Genomic DNA, 14594 nt, shown 5'->3' with positions numbered 1-14594 from the left:
ACTTAAAAATAAACATTTTAAAATGCATTGATTTTTCCATTAATCTCAAAGCATGAGTAGATTTGTTTTAAATGTCTGTTGAATGCCTACAGTGGGCTCTTAGAGCAACCTGCACATCTCTTCCCAATAGATGTAAAAAGGGCTCTATAAATAAATACATAATCCAAAATATTTGCAAGGAGTAAAAAAATAAAAATAAAAATGAGAATCTGCTCTGTTTTTACAATTTATCAACAAAAATTCACAATAAATGTCACTTGTTCAGCTTTCAGCATCCTCTACCTCAGCGCCAACGCAAATTTTAAAACAGTGCCAGGAGGATATTCTCACATCTCAGTAATGTTTAAACAAAAACTAGAAACTCTACAGTCTCTCTTCAATTTTGATGTGGTTTTCGCTTATAAAAGGTGACTGAGGCCTTTGGGCCGCGGCAGCCATCTTCCAGTAACTCGCCAAAATGACGAACACAAAGGGAAAGAGAAGGGGGACCCGCTATATGTTCTCCAGGCCTTTTTTAGGAAACATGGAGTTGTTCCTTTGGCCACTTACATGTGAATCTACAAGAAAGGTGATATTGTAGACATCAAGGGAATGGGCACTGTTCAAAAAGGAATGCCTCATAAGTGTTACCATGGCAAAACCGGAAGAGTCTACAATGTCACCCAGCATGCCGTGGGCATCATTGTAAGCAAGCAAGTTAAGGGCAAGATTCTTGCCAAGAGAATTAACGTGCGGACTGAGCACATCAAGCACTCGAAGAGCCGAGACAGCTTCCTGAAGCGGGTGAAGGAGAAGGACCAGAAGTAAAACGAAGCCAAGGAGAAGGGCACCTGGGTGCAGCGGAAGCGCCAGCCCGCCCCACCCGGAGAAGCACACTTTGTGAGGACTAACGGGACGGAGCCTGAGCTGCTGGAGCCCATTCCATACGAATTCATGACCTAATGTACAAAAGGAAATAAAAGACCTGGACTGTAAAGGGCTTTTCTTAAAAAAAAAAAAAAAAAAAAAAAAAAAAGGTGACTGAGAAAAAAAAAGACTGTAGCCTACCCCTCCTCAATACAAGCTGAATGTTTAGAAATTATTTGTGGAAAACATCATGGAAAATCTCTTAGAAAAACTAGAGATTACCTCATTTCTGCTGCATCAAGACAGGATAGTAATAAGCTGGACACATTTCCTGGGAAGAGAGTTACCAGCCAGGCAGAGCCTAATAGCAATGCTTTCAGAGGTCCAGAGGCATCTCGGGGGTGGGGGTGGGGGTGTTCTGGTTGGCTGACTGCAAGGGAATTACAGTGCAGTACGTACACGTAGCTGTGAGTCACTGCAGATTGACCCACACTAACAGAGCAGAACCACTCTGGTCCACTACAGATATAATTTGTGGTGTGATGACGAACTTTCTAGAATAACTACATTGAAAATTTCCCATACATTATGAAAGTTATGTAAGACTGTAGTTACTTTTTTCATCTGAATCATCTGTTTTATTTTATTTAGCAACTTGGCCAATAACCATTAAAAAAAAAAAAAGCATGGTAGCCAGGCGGTGGTGGCGCACGCCTTTAATCCCAGCACTCGGGAGGCAGAGCCAGGCGGATCTCTGTGAGTTCGAGGCCAGCCTGGGCTACCAAGTGAATTCCAGGAGAGGCGCAAAGCTACACAGAGAAACCCTGTCTCGAAAAACCAAAAAAAAAAAAAAAAAATCATGGCTTCTCTTGCAGTAGATGGAAACTAACACAGATACCCACAACTGGACCATGTGCAGAGAGTGAGAGATATAAGAATATTCAGTCCTAAATGGGATGTCTTTATTACATCACCCCCACCAGGGTTCAGAGAGCTATTGGGAAGAGAAGACAGAAAGATTGTAAGAGCCAGAGGGAATAGATAATACCAAGGAAACAGTGCCCTATCAGTCCTGAATGGGATGTCTTTATTACATCACTCCCACCAGGGTTCAGAGAGCTATAGAGAAGAGAAGACAGAAAGACTGTAAGAGCCAGAAGGGGTAGATGATACCAAGGAAACAGTGTCCTCCAAACACAACAGAACTGATGTACATATGAACTCACAGAGACAGCAGCAGCATGCACAGGTTCAAGCCAGGTGGGATTCCAGTGCTGAAAGAGGGAAGTAGACTTGAGTTCCCACTTCTAACCAAGAAACTATCTCCAACTGGCAACTGCTTGCAAAGGAATAATTAGTTTTCTGCAATGGAGTTCCACTTAAGCATATTGATCACACTTCAAGGAAAGCACCATGCCCAGTGGTAAATGGCCAACACAGAACAAACTGGTATGTTTGTAGACTTTTGTCTCATATTGCTTTGTTTGGGCAATTTTTTTTATTCTTGCTGGTCTTTTGCTTGTATATTATGGTTTTTTATTTAGTGCTTTTATAGATATTGTTGTTTTGTGGGTCGGTGTGTGTGTGTGTGTGTGTGTGTGTGTGTGTGTGTGTGTGAAAGAGAGAGAGAGAGAGAGAGAGAGAGAGAGAGAGAGAGAGAGAGAGAGAGAGAGTTCCTCATAGTTTTTGGGGTTTTTTTTCCTGTTTATTTTCTAAAGAGAGTGAAAAAGGAAGGTCATGAAATTGGGCAAAAGCATGATCAGAATACATTCTGTAAAAAAAATTTTTTTCAATTAAAAATAAAAAATAGAAAGGCATTACTTATCTCTCTACATATAACATAATCAAAACAACAATGATACCCCAGAGAAGCATTAGTAAGATAGGTATTTCCAAACATGAGGGCAGACTGATCTAAGATGGAAAATTTTCACCCACACAATAATAAATAAATAAATAAATAAATAAATAAATAAATCTTTAAAAAAAAGAAAAGGGAGGAAAATGTAGCTGAGTATAGTCTCTTTCAGAGTTTGATATTTTATTGCCAGGTTCATTTAGCAGAATAAATGACATATCACTATACTCATAGATAAGAACATCACGCAACCCTCATCAGAGAAGCTTCTTCTGGCTGTAGGTGGAAGTTAATACAGAGACCTGAACATTGTGTAGAGAGTAAGAGACTCCAGAGCACTCAGCCCTTGACAGGATGTCTTTATCACACCCTTCCCGTCAAGGCTCATGGAATCATCAGAAGAGGCAACAGACTATAAGGAGGGATGACTTCTGAGAAACAACATCGTCCAGACACAGCAGGGCTGATGACATACTCGTAAACTCAAGACCTTGACATTGTGCACAAGACCTGCACAAGCTTCAGCCGGACAAAAGCCCAGCACAGGGAAGAGAAACTAGGCACAAAATCCTACCCTTAACCAGTAAGCTATTTTAGTTGATAGTGACTGAGAGAGGAAATCTGGTTTCTTCAGGAGAGTGACACTGGATATTGCAATCACACTCCAGGGCTTAATCACATTCAGGCTCAGGAGTAATTAGCCAACATACAACAGACTTCCTGTTTTGTTTTGTTTTGTTTTGTTTTTTTGGTTAGGGGTGTGTGTGTGGGGGGGGGTGTGTGGTGTATATTTGTGTGCTTTTTTGTTTTTGTTTTGGGTTTAGTTTTTTATCTAAGAGAGAGAAAGAATATGAAGTTGGGTAGGTAGGAAGAGAGTAGATTTGGGAGGAGTTGGGGGAAAGAAAAATAATTTCTCCAAAATACTTTGTACTTTAAAAAAAGACTTAAATATTTTGAAAAGAGTTTGATGCTTATTCTAATATGTCACTTGGAATCCAGTGAAACCTCCCTAAGAACACATGGTAGCAAGGGAGTGGGTATGATGTGTTCCTGCTCTGTTACAGGAAACCTAAATCCAGACTCAGGCAACAGAAGTCTAGAGCCCAACCTCAACTCATTAATACTCCCAGACACATTTTTCTATGATTTCTCCCCTGAAGACTGATGAATAATGGAAAGTCTCTCCTGTGTTGTGATCATAAGATAAGTAATACCTGCAAGGGTCTTAAATAGTGCAGTGTAAATGGCAATTCAATATAAATGGCTAACAGCAATAAATCAGCACTGTGAGCAAGTCACACAGAGAGAGCACACTAACATTGAGATTCAAACCCATTTAGCTAACAAGCAGCTACACTCTCAACAGCACGTCTCTTGGTACAGAATCATGTACCCTTAGTGGCATGCCTCGTGGTGTAGAATCAGCTTGAGTTACACCACAGAACACAAATTTATGTGAGCATCCAACTAAAAGCTAACTTATCATGATAACTGATTTTAAAACTATCAGGGACCTCATCAGTCAATCCTGGGAACGGGTCGTTGTCTTGTTAGCAACTAAAATACTAACACTTTTATCTGGGTGGGAGGAAATTGCATTCTAGAAGGAAAAATTTTGAGACAGGGCCTCATCATGTAGCCCTGGCTATCTTGAACTCACTACATAGACCAGGTTGGCCTCAAGCTCTCCCTACCTCCCTCTGCCTCCTGAGTGCTGGAATTTAAGGTGTGTGCCACCACAATGGGCAAAAGTTGGGACTCTTTTTTTTTTTTTTTTTTGGTTTTTTTGAGACAGGGTTTCTCTGTGTAGCTTTGCGCCTTTCCTGGAACTCACTCTGTAATCCAGGCTGGCCTCGAACTCAGAGATCCGCCTGCCTCTGCCTCCCAAGTGCTGGGATTAAAGGCATGCGCTACCACTGCCTGGCCAAAAGTTGGGATTCTTAAAGGCAGTGTGCAAGTGTGTGCACACATGGAGAGAGAAAAAAACACTTGTAACCATCACTGAGACTTCAATCAAACTGAAAGAGTGGGACGTTTTTCCATAGATATGAAATGAGGAAAACATGTGTAGAGGGTTTTCTCTCCATTTTCTCTTACCTGGGAATCGAAAAGAAAGAAAAAAGTAGTGGGGTTCTTACAAGTCCCTGGCCCCTCATCTCCCTGTGTTTTGTCTGCTACTTGTGTTTCATTGGCTTAATGTAAATGTCACTCCTCATACTGCAGCCCAGTTAGGGAAAACAAGCCTTTGAGGAGATCACCAGCTCTTTGAACTTAAACTTTACTGAGGGAAAATATGATGGAAGAATGAACCAAAGGGGTTGAGTGGATGTCTTAGGACATATTACATTTTTCTCTCCATGCAATTGACCCTACGAGACTCAATCTTACCAATTAGCGGGACTCATGCAACGCACCCCACATCAGGAAACCTGGCTACTTAGCTTTCTCCCCTGAAGCCTAAGACTCAAATATGGCTCCAATCTTTCATCACTTGTCTGTTTCCTAAATAACTCCAACCATGTGAGAGAACTGCTTTCTTTCTGTGGTGACCTTCGATTGCTGCCTGTATGCAACATAAGTCATGGCATTTTGGTTTGGACTTCTCTTTTAATTGGTTTTTCTCACTATTGTTTTTCAAATAGATGGTGTAGAGCCCAACAACATCGATCAGTTGCCCAAACCAAAACATGAGACTGCACAAACCATGCAGAACAGACTACTTTTGAGGCCAAACAATAGAGTAAGTTGACATATTGCAAATACTGCAGCTTATGCATAAGCATAGATTTCACCCATCTACTGTTTCTCTTCTGCAGTTCTGCCCTGAGTAATTAGCCTGAAGGCAGGCACAGCATAGTGTTCTGCTGTGCGATGTTCTGTATGGCAAATGTGTTGCTAATTAGTCAATAAATAAAACACTGATTGGCCATTGGCTAGGCAGGAAGTGTAGGCAGGACAAGGAGGAGAATAAAGCTGGGAAGTGGAAGGCTGAGTCAGAGAGACACTGCCAGCCACCACCATGACAAGCCGCATGTGAAGATCCCGGTAAGCCACGAGCCATGTGGCAAGGTATAGATTAATGGAAATGGATTAATTTAAGCTATAAGAACAGTTAGCAAGAAGCCTGCCACGGCCATACAGTTTGAAAGCAACATAAGTCTCTGTGTTTACTTGATTGGGTCTGAGGCTGTGGGACTGGCAGGTGAGAGAGATTTATCCTGACTGTGGGCCAGGCAGGAAAACTCCAGCTACAGTGTTCCAAGCCTATCCCTTCCCAAAACAATAGCAGAAACATGGAATGTGCATCCAGTTAGCATTCAAACTGCATCTAGAAGACTCACTTAAACTCCATCAAGGTTGCAAAATCAGACAAAGCTAACTCAATGCAAAATGGTCCTATATTTGGGGAAGACAGACAGATTGTTTTAAATAAGTAAATGTTAACTATATTACAGGTTCACCATAGTACGATGCTGGTCAGTGTTTCAGCGTCAATTCTCCAAGGGTGGATTAGAAGGTGTTGTGATTTGCTGTGTTTTCTACTTTTCATGGTGTGAATACTGCCATCATAAAGAACTTGATTTCTAGTTTCTAATCTGAACACAGAGTGGGAAGAGCTTTGCTGTGACACATCACACAGTGTTTCAATGGGTAGAAAAAATAAACATCAAGAATACCTAAGAGAGAGAGTGGGGCAGGAAAAATTAGCAGGAACAAGTTTAATATGCATTTCCTTTGCTTCTAATGCAATTATTTCATTCTAAATTTCCATAACGTAATTGTTCCTAATGACTAAAATTAACAACCAGCTTTCGAGATGCCTGAAAATTTGATAGTTGACTTGCACAAGCTAACACATGTTGGCCGTAGAGCCTGGCCAGTTCAGCATTACCACGTACAGCATTATTGACACTTTTCTGTGCTACTCTGGTCCTCAGGGCAGCTTCCCTGGTATCAGCTGAGAGCTTGCGCTCCATGAGGACTCAGAATCTACATCTAATAGGATCCTAGGAATGGTCTTGGGCACTTGGGAAGTACTGAACTTGTGAGACACTTTAATTGATGCTAAATTGTTCTCTTTTTTTTCAAGTATTTATATATCTGCCTTTGTAAATCAAATGGATTTTAACATATTGTATCTGGTAGTCATGATGTTTCAAAGCAGCTGGAAAGGACTGTTATGAAATCCATAAGGCCTTGGGAGTTTTACTTGGTGAATTCCAGATGAAAAGCATGCAGGCATCCTATGACTTTAGGGACAGAGACTCTGGTATTAAGTTTTGTGAGTTCAAATCCAAGGTCTTCACCAAATTAATCACCAGAGAGACCGTATTAAAAAATATCTAACATATCTGTGCCACATACCCTCATCTGTAAGATGCTGTGATACTAATATCACCCACCTCCAATGACTGGCTATCAAAAGTAGTGATAATAAAATATTTAACTCAGAGCTTGACAGATAGTATATTCTCAACAAAACTTTATAATTACCATTTCCTAGGGTGGAAAATGTGAAACATTTCTCCACATCTCAACCCTAAAATAGTTTTAAAAATAAGAAAAATATGTTTTGCTTGGTATATATGCTAAGAATTCTAATTCTGATTAGAAAATTCCTATTTTTTTTCTATTCCTGAAAATTTACAAGCAAAACTGTCATTAAAATGATTTCTAAAATATACCTAAATTTCTGATTGATATAGCCCAACTTTAAACCTCTCTGGGGTACTCCCAAGAAAGGATTTTGCATTTTGTAAAACAAAATTCAAAAGAAAACAAAGAAGACTGTATCTCTGCTGCCAAGATTGGCAGTTTGGAGCATCTGTTATATGCAAATATGAACTCTGTGACTACAGGAGAGTTCAGAACGACACAGAGCAATGGACAGACACTGTATCTATGGTGGCCTCGGAGCTCTTGCATATCAGAGTGGGATGGCTTGGAGCACACCTATCTGGGGACATTAATGTATGGCAAAAATAAGTTGTTCTTAATGTTTAAACTGGCGAGTTCAGTCTTCTGCTGTTAGCAGATCTGCACCTGAACTCACACACATTTCTTTTAGTTAATGCTAGAATCAACTGGTGAGAATGCCTTGCTCAAAGCAGGTTGCAGTGGAGCCAGGCTTCAGAGTATCCGTGTTTCAAGGTAGCCTTTTTCTTTTCTCTTTCTTTTCTCTCTTTTCCTTCCTTCTTCTTGGCTCACTGCCAGTAAAATCACAATTCCAAATTTTTTAGCCAACACTGTACTATCCATTTTTATATGCAGTATGTCAGGTGGTATGATGGAAGCCAAAATGTCCCCCAGAAAGTTGTAGACATCCAAGTAACTGTTCGATTCCAAATTATGTACTTGGAGTAGACTTTTTCTCAGCAACTGTAGGAGAGACAGCAATTGTGGGATTCAATTACACCAAACATGAATCCAAAAAAAATTACTCAATTAGAAAGAAAAATGAATCTGCTAAACTGTTTAGTATCACTCTGAGGAAAAAGACATATTTTTTAACTTTTGCAATATGCAGGCAATATTTCTGATTTATTTCAGCTTCCTTCCAACCCCTCCCCCGTAAAATATAACCCTGGGAAATTGTATTCAATGGGTACTGTAGCTGGAGAGCTTTTCTCTCCGGGTCCCACCAAGTCCTGCCATTCCTGGAGCCCACTTATAAAATAAACACACAGACGCTTATATTATTTAAACTTCTTGACCATTAGCTCAGGCCTATCATTGTTTAGCTCTTACTCTTATATTTAGCCCATTTCTATTAATCTTTATTTTGCCATGTGGCTCGTGGCTTACCGGTACTTTACATCTTCCTTGTCCTGGCGGCGGCTCCAGGCAGTGTCTCCCCCTCCTTCTTCCTGTTCCCTCAATTCTCCTCTCTCCTTGTCCCATCTATACTTCCTGCCTGGTCACTGGCCAATCAGTGTTTTATTTATATAGAGCGATATCCACAGCAGGGTACTTTTAAAAAGTAAGTCCATTCGGGCATGGTGGCCACTCCTTTAATCTCAGCACTCCGGGAGGCAGAGGCTGGCGGATCTCTATGAGTTCGAGGCCAGCATGGTCTACAGAGTGAGTTGCAGGACAGGCTCCAAAGCTACACAGAGAAACCCTGTCTCGACAAAAAAAAAAAAAAAAAGGTAAGTCCTAACAAGAAAAAATGTTTCAAATGATTTTAGTATAGGACACTGTATGTAGGTGACAAAGAGCTTGAGGAACCAAACTTTAAAAAAGAAGTCCAGAGTCTAATAACAAGAGGAAGCCATCACCGCGAGTGGTAAAGGAAGAAGATGCTATTGTAGAAGGCAAAGAGCAGGATCACCCAGAAGGTGATATGGCAGATGGGGTTGGTGGGGCTGGACCAGTGGAGGAGATGACGTCACCGCTGAAGACGCCACTGATGTGGAGGGAAGGATGGAGAACATCTTCCCCTGTCTCTTCTCCCCTTGTCTAATCTCCCAGCCCAACCTATCAGAAGCAGCTGACACCTGTGTCTGGAAGAAGCTGCCTGCAATTATCAAATCAGTGTGAGCTCAGCGGAGTGATTTACTGGCTCCACTTTCCCCCACATTTTCTCTCACTTCTCTTGAAAATGCTACAGTGGAGCATATAGGACGAGGTATTTTCATTCTGCCCTAGGAGGTTTCCAGTCAGAAAGCTTAAGAAATCACCCTGAAGTGGATAGAGATAAACGCTAGTCAGAAAATAAGATTTCAACATACAGCAGAGATTCACCAAATGAGACTGTTTTAAAGAGACACGCAAGTCAGGAGCATGGGTGGGTATTGTTCCACACACAAGAACAAAACAGGGGCAAACATGTCACATAACTGGAAGCGTGCCTCTGTTCTCCCTCTCTCTCATCACTCCCATTGAACTTGGTGAAGACAACGGACAACATGCAGAGAGTGAGAGGCTTTGGAATACTCAGTCCTCAGCATCATCAAGCCCCTCCTTTCGGGGCTCAGGGAACTTAGTAGAAGAGGAAACAATGTTCAACAGCTTAACAATAACCCATAACCTTCGGACCAACTAATGGTGAATACCCTAACTGTCACCATAGAGCCTTCATCCAGCTACTGATGGAAGCAGATGCAGAGATCCACAGCTAAGCACCAGGCCTTGCTCCAGAAGTCCAGTCGAAGAGAGAAAAGACAGATTCTAAGAGCAAGGGGCATCAAGATCATGATGGGGGAAATCTACAGAGACAACCAAACCAAACTAGTGGGAACTCATGAACTGTGGATCAACAGCTGTGGAGTCCTCATGGGACTGGACTAGGCCCTCTGCATAGGTGAGGACAGTTGTATAGCTTAACCCCCTTTGAGGGCCCCTGGCAGTAGGATCAGAATCCATCCCTGATGCATGAGTGGGCTTTCTGGAGCCTGTTACCTATGGTGGGACACCTTATACAGCCTTGGTGGGGGGGGGGGGGGAGCTTGGACCAGCCTTGACTGAATGTACCAGCCTCTGCTGACTCCCCATGGGAGCCCTTGCCTTGGAGGAGGTAGGAATTGTGGGTGGGTTGGGGGGAAGGCTGGGGGGTGGGAGGAGGGAGAAGAGGGGGATCTGTGGTTGGTATGCAAAATGAATAGAAAATTTCTTAATTAAAAGAAAAGAGGAAACAGACAGGTTGTAAGAGTTGAGGGGACGGATGACATCAAGGAAACAGTGTCTTCCAAACACAACAGGACGAATGCACATGGGCTGAACTAATGAGACTGTGGCAGCACACAGAGGCCCTGCACATACAGGGTCCCCTCACTGAAGGGAGACATGGACATGACCTTGCATCCCTAACCAAGGAGCTAGCTCCAATTGACAACTGCCTGCAAAGGAAAAATCAGTTTTCTCTGATAGAGTCTCACTGGGCATCCAAACCACACTTAAAGGCTGGTTCCATGCCTGGCAGGCAGTAGATGGACAACACAAAATGAACTTGATGGTGTTTTTGTAGATTTTTTTGTTTGTCTCATATTGATTTGTTTGGGCATTTTTTGTTCTTTCCCTTCTTTTCCTTTTATATTATGGTTTTCAATTTTGTGTTTTTATGGTGTGTGTATATGTGTCTGAATCGGTGTGACTATGTTATGTTTATTGTGATTTTTGATTATTATTGTTATTTGCTTGCTTTTTATTTACTTATTTGTTTTCTAAAGAGAGAGGAAAAGAAAGAATGCATAGAATTGGATGGATGGGGAGGCAGGGAGGAGAAGGGGCACAGGAAACTGTGATCAGAATATACTGTATAAATGTGACTATCAGGAGCGTTTTTAACTGTTATACAAGTCAAACCATAGATACAAATAATGACCTTTAAACCTCTAACTAAAATTCACATTCTTTCAGCCTCTTGCTTTCTGGAAATAACTCACTAATTTCTTTAATCTTGCTACACTATTAGCCGGGATGAAGCAAGCGGCCGTGTATTTTGTTTCTACACATCTGAACGACTTCATGTATCTTTCCCAAACATATCCATTTTACTTATCTTAAAACTTAGCAATGTATCTTCTGACGATGGACTTGTTTGTTTGGGTTTTTTTGTTCCACGCGTGTTTTTTTGTCTTTCAAAATGAGCTTGGTGGCTCGCAGCCCTATCCAAAAGGGCAGATTCCAGTCTCATTCCCAAGTCAGACTGTGAGGAGAAAAGTCTGATTTTAATTGAGACCGAATTCCACCAATTACATTACAGGAGCACTTTCTCAACGGATTTTCTGGAAGGTTATCTTTCTCAAAGTTGCAGAACTAGGAAATGAAACGGATCATCAAGAAAATTCCTTCAGCCGTTTTCATTGCCCATCAAGGAGCTGGTTAGCTCATATATTAATTTTCTTTTCGCTCCTTTTTTTTCATTTTGTATGGAGTGATTTTTATCTACAAAATAAGATGACCCAGGGCATTGCAAAATGACTTGTAAGTTGATACAGAAAGTAGGAAAGAAGAGGAATTTTAAACAAGATGAGTAGAGGAGACTGAGTTCTAATTATTTGAACAGGGCACATACTTTTTTACCCTAAACAGAAAGGAATTGCTGTTATGTTAAATGTGTGTGTGTGTGTGTGTGTGTGTGTGTGTGTGTGTGTGTGTGTGTCCCATGTATTTAGTGAGTGTTTCAAAATGAAATGAGAACAATAAACTTTATAAAGTGTGTGCTTGGTTGCGTTAGATGGGCACCACTACTTCATAAGATGGATTGATGAAACACCTTGATTGCTGTCAGAGCTCAATACAACAGTTCTTATCTAGCAAGAAATAATGCATAAGTATTGTTTGGCAAGAATTTCATATCCATAGAAATTATGTATGTGAGCATGTATGTGTGTATGCGTGTGTGTTTGTGTGTGTGTACACAATGTATTAACTCCATAATAATGTGTTGTGACTCTACCCTGAGAAAATTCTCAAAACAAGGATATTGAAACATTTGAACGTTCAGGAAAATAATAATATATGAATGAAAAAAAGTAGAGAGAGAAGTAATCAACAGGCCTACTGGAACACCCTAAGCAGTTCTCTGGAACAGCATATGCTCTAATGATCTCTTGTCTATATCCTACACTAAACTTTAGCTTCCCTCAAATTAGGGCTTGTATCTTTATCTCTAATCCAGTGCTAACATACTTCAAGGCACACTGAGAATCTTAATCATGGTTTTTAAATAGTGGAATGACCAAGCAGTATTACGTTCACTTGCATTAAAACATTTCTTGCACGTAATTGGAAAGGAGTAATGTCATAGAATCCCATTCTCAGTTGTGGAATGAAACAGCAACCACAGAAGGTAGTATCTATACTTGTCAGATTCAGGGAATTTCCACAACATTATTGACACTAGCCATGCAAATCAGACACCTGGAAAAATACACAAGATTTTCCTCTGAGGGCTGGAGAGGTTTCTCAGTAGTTAAGAGCAATGGCTGCCCTTGCAAAGGACTTATAGAGAGGCTTACAACCATCCATACTTCAGTTTCAGTGAATCATATGCCCTTTGCTGTCCTCCATGGGCACCAGGCACACACATAGTATACCTACATTTTCTCAGGCATACACACACACCAAAAAATAAAATAAAATAAAAAATAAAATAAATAAATTTGGGGGAGACAGTTATAGACAGGGTTTCTCTGTGTAACAGCCCTGGCTGTCCTGGAACTCTCTTTGTAGACCAGGCTGGTCTCAAACTCTCTGAGATTTCCCTGTTTCTGCCTCCTGAGTGCTGGAATTGAAGGAGTGCATCACCACATTTGGCTCAATATTTTTTAAAGAGATTTGCATTTATTTTACTCAAGCAAAGATTACATACACATATGGAGTGAGGGCTTCCCTTAAATTCCTATCTAGGTTTATAAATCAGTAATATTTGTTGCTTCATAAGATATTTGGAGCCACTTGATAAATCATAATAATTGGTCAATGCAGATTACTGCAATTTAGAATTTATGAAAAACTAAAACTTCTCAAAAGGCACAACATGGATAAATTAATCTTGTAATAAATTTGTGTTTATAAAAATTCAGACAGCAGTATTTAAATTGTAATCTTAAACCATATATTTCTATCTTCTACTTTAATTTTGTAAAGACTTGCACTAAATTTCTCGAAGCCAAAACGCATCACATTGGCAGGTGGCTCATTTCTTTAGTCCCACTGTTTGAAAGGAATTAGCAGGGTATGGTGGTACACATCTTTAATCCCTCTGCTCAGGAGGCAGAGGCAGACAGAAAGCTGTGAGTTTTGAGGCTAACCTAGTCTATATAGTGAGTTATATGACAGCCAGAACTACATTTCCAGGCCCTATCTTAAAAAGAAAAAGAGTGTCATATTAAACACACTGGGAAGAACTTCTGAGTGGCTTTTTTAAATGCTCAGCCAAATACCCAGAAGCCTGGATGCTACACTTCTAGACTTCAAATTTGCTGTTGGCATTTGACGATTTTAGTACCAATGTTCTCCTAATCTGAGTAAAGTGGGCTTTCTTGCTAAACTAACTTTGTTTTTGTTTTTGTTTTTGTTTTCTTCTGGATTTCCAGTGATACATATTTACTAGGAACAAATTCTGATATTTTTTTTTCCACCAGCTTTTACAATTGTTACATCAATAGTCAAAGGAAGCCTGTAATGTTACCCTAATTAGCCCAAGTAAATTGTACAGAGTGAGGCTTTGAGCCAAAGATAACCAAGTCATTTGTTGACCAGTGACATCGGACACAACCGAGATATAAATAGAAGCTGGGGGAGGTGGGGAGGAGGAGGGATCTTGGTTCATTCTGATTTCTTTTCATAGTGATTTTTGTAAGTAAGGAGAAATACCCAGGAAACAGCAAGGTCATGACTATTTAACATAAATGCTGAAATGGTCCTGACAACATGATTCATGACCGTCCAAGAAACATGTAAGCACAGTAGGGGTAAAACAAACGTATTAACAGGAAAAGTTAAAAAAAAAAAAAGTGGTCACCCAGTAGGGCAGAGATGCTTCACAACAGACCGTAGAGGCTAAAAGAAGCCTGAGGGGTGTTGTTGGTCTCATGTCTCACGTTACCTCTTTCCCATTGTCACCTAGTTCTAGCCCATGTGTGTCCTTCCATTGGTTTGCCAAGAATCAAAGCTTAGCTGCTTTGCTGTTACTAACTACAGGACCCAACGAACAAACAGAACCTTTTTAAAATAATTAATACTTTTAAATGTAAGGGAAAATATCACTTAATTTTCTGTTAGAAGTATGCTGATATTTATAAATGTGGTTTCCTAACAGGCATGTGGCTTGTATTTTGGGACTCAAATGTCATGACCATCTCCGTGTCCTTTAATATCATTTCACAGGATTGTTTCTAACATTTCATTCTTCCATTTTATCCACCTACTACAATATCTACTA

The 14594-nt window shown here is 40.5% G+C and overlaps 1 pseudogene; it reads left to right on the top strand.

Annotated features, from left to right (window-relative positions):
- Positions 1-457: 457 nt before the first annotated feature.
- On the top strand, positions 458-942 carry LOC131918821 (large ribosomal subunit protein eL21-like; annotated as a pseudogene).
- Positions 943-14594: the final 13652 nt, after the last annotated feature.

This window comes from Peromyscus eremicus, chromosome 8b, assembly GCF_949786415.1.
Source record: "Peromyscus eremicus chromosome 8b, PerEre_H2_v1, whole genome shotgun sequence".
In the NCBI taxonomy this organism is placed as follows: Eukaryota; Metazoa; Chordata; class Mammalia; order Rodentia; family Cricetidae; genus Peromyscus; species Peromyscus eremicus.
This window is presented reverse-complemented; position numbering and strand designations above follow the sequence as displayed.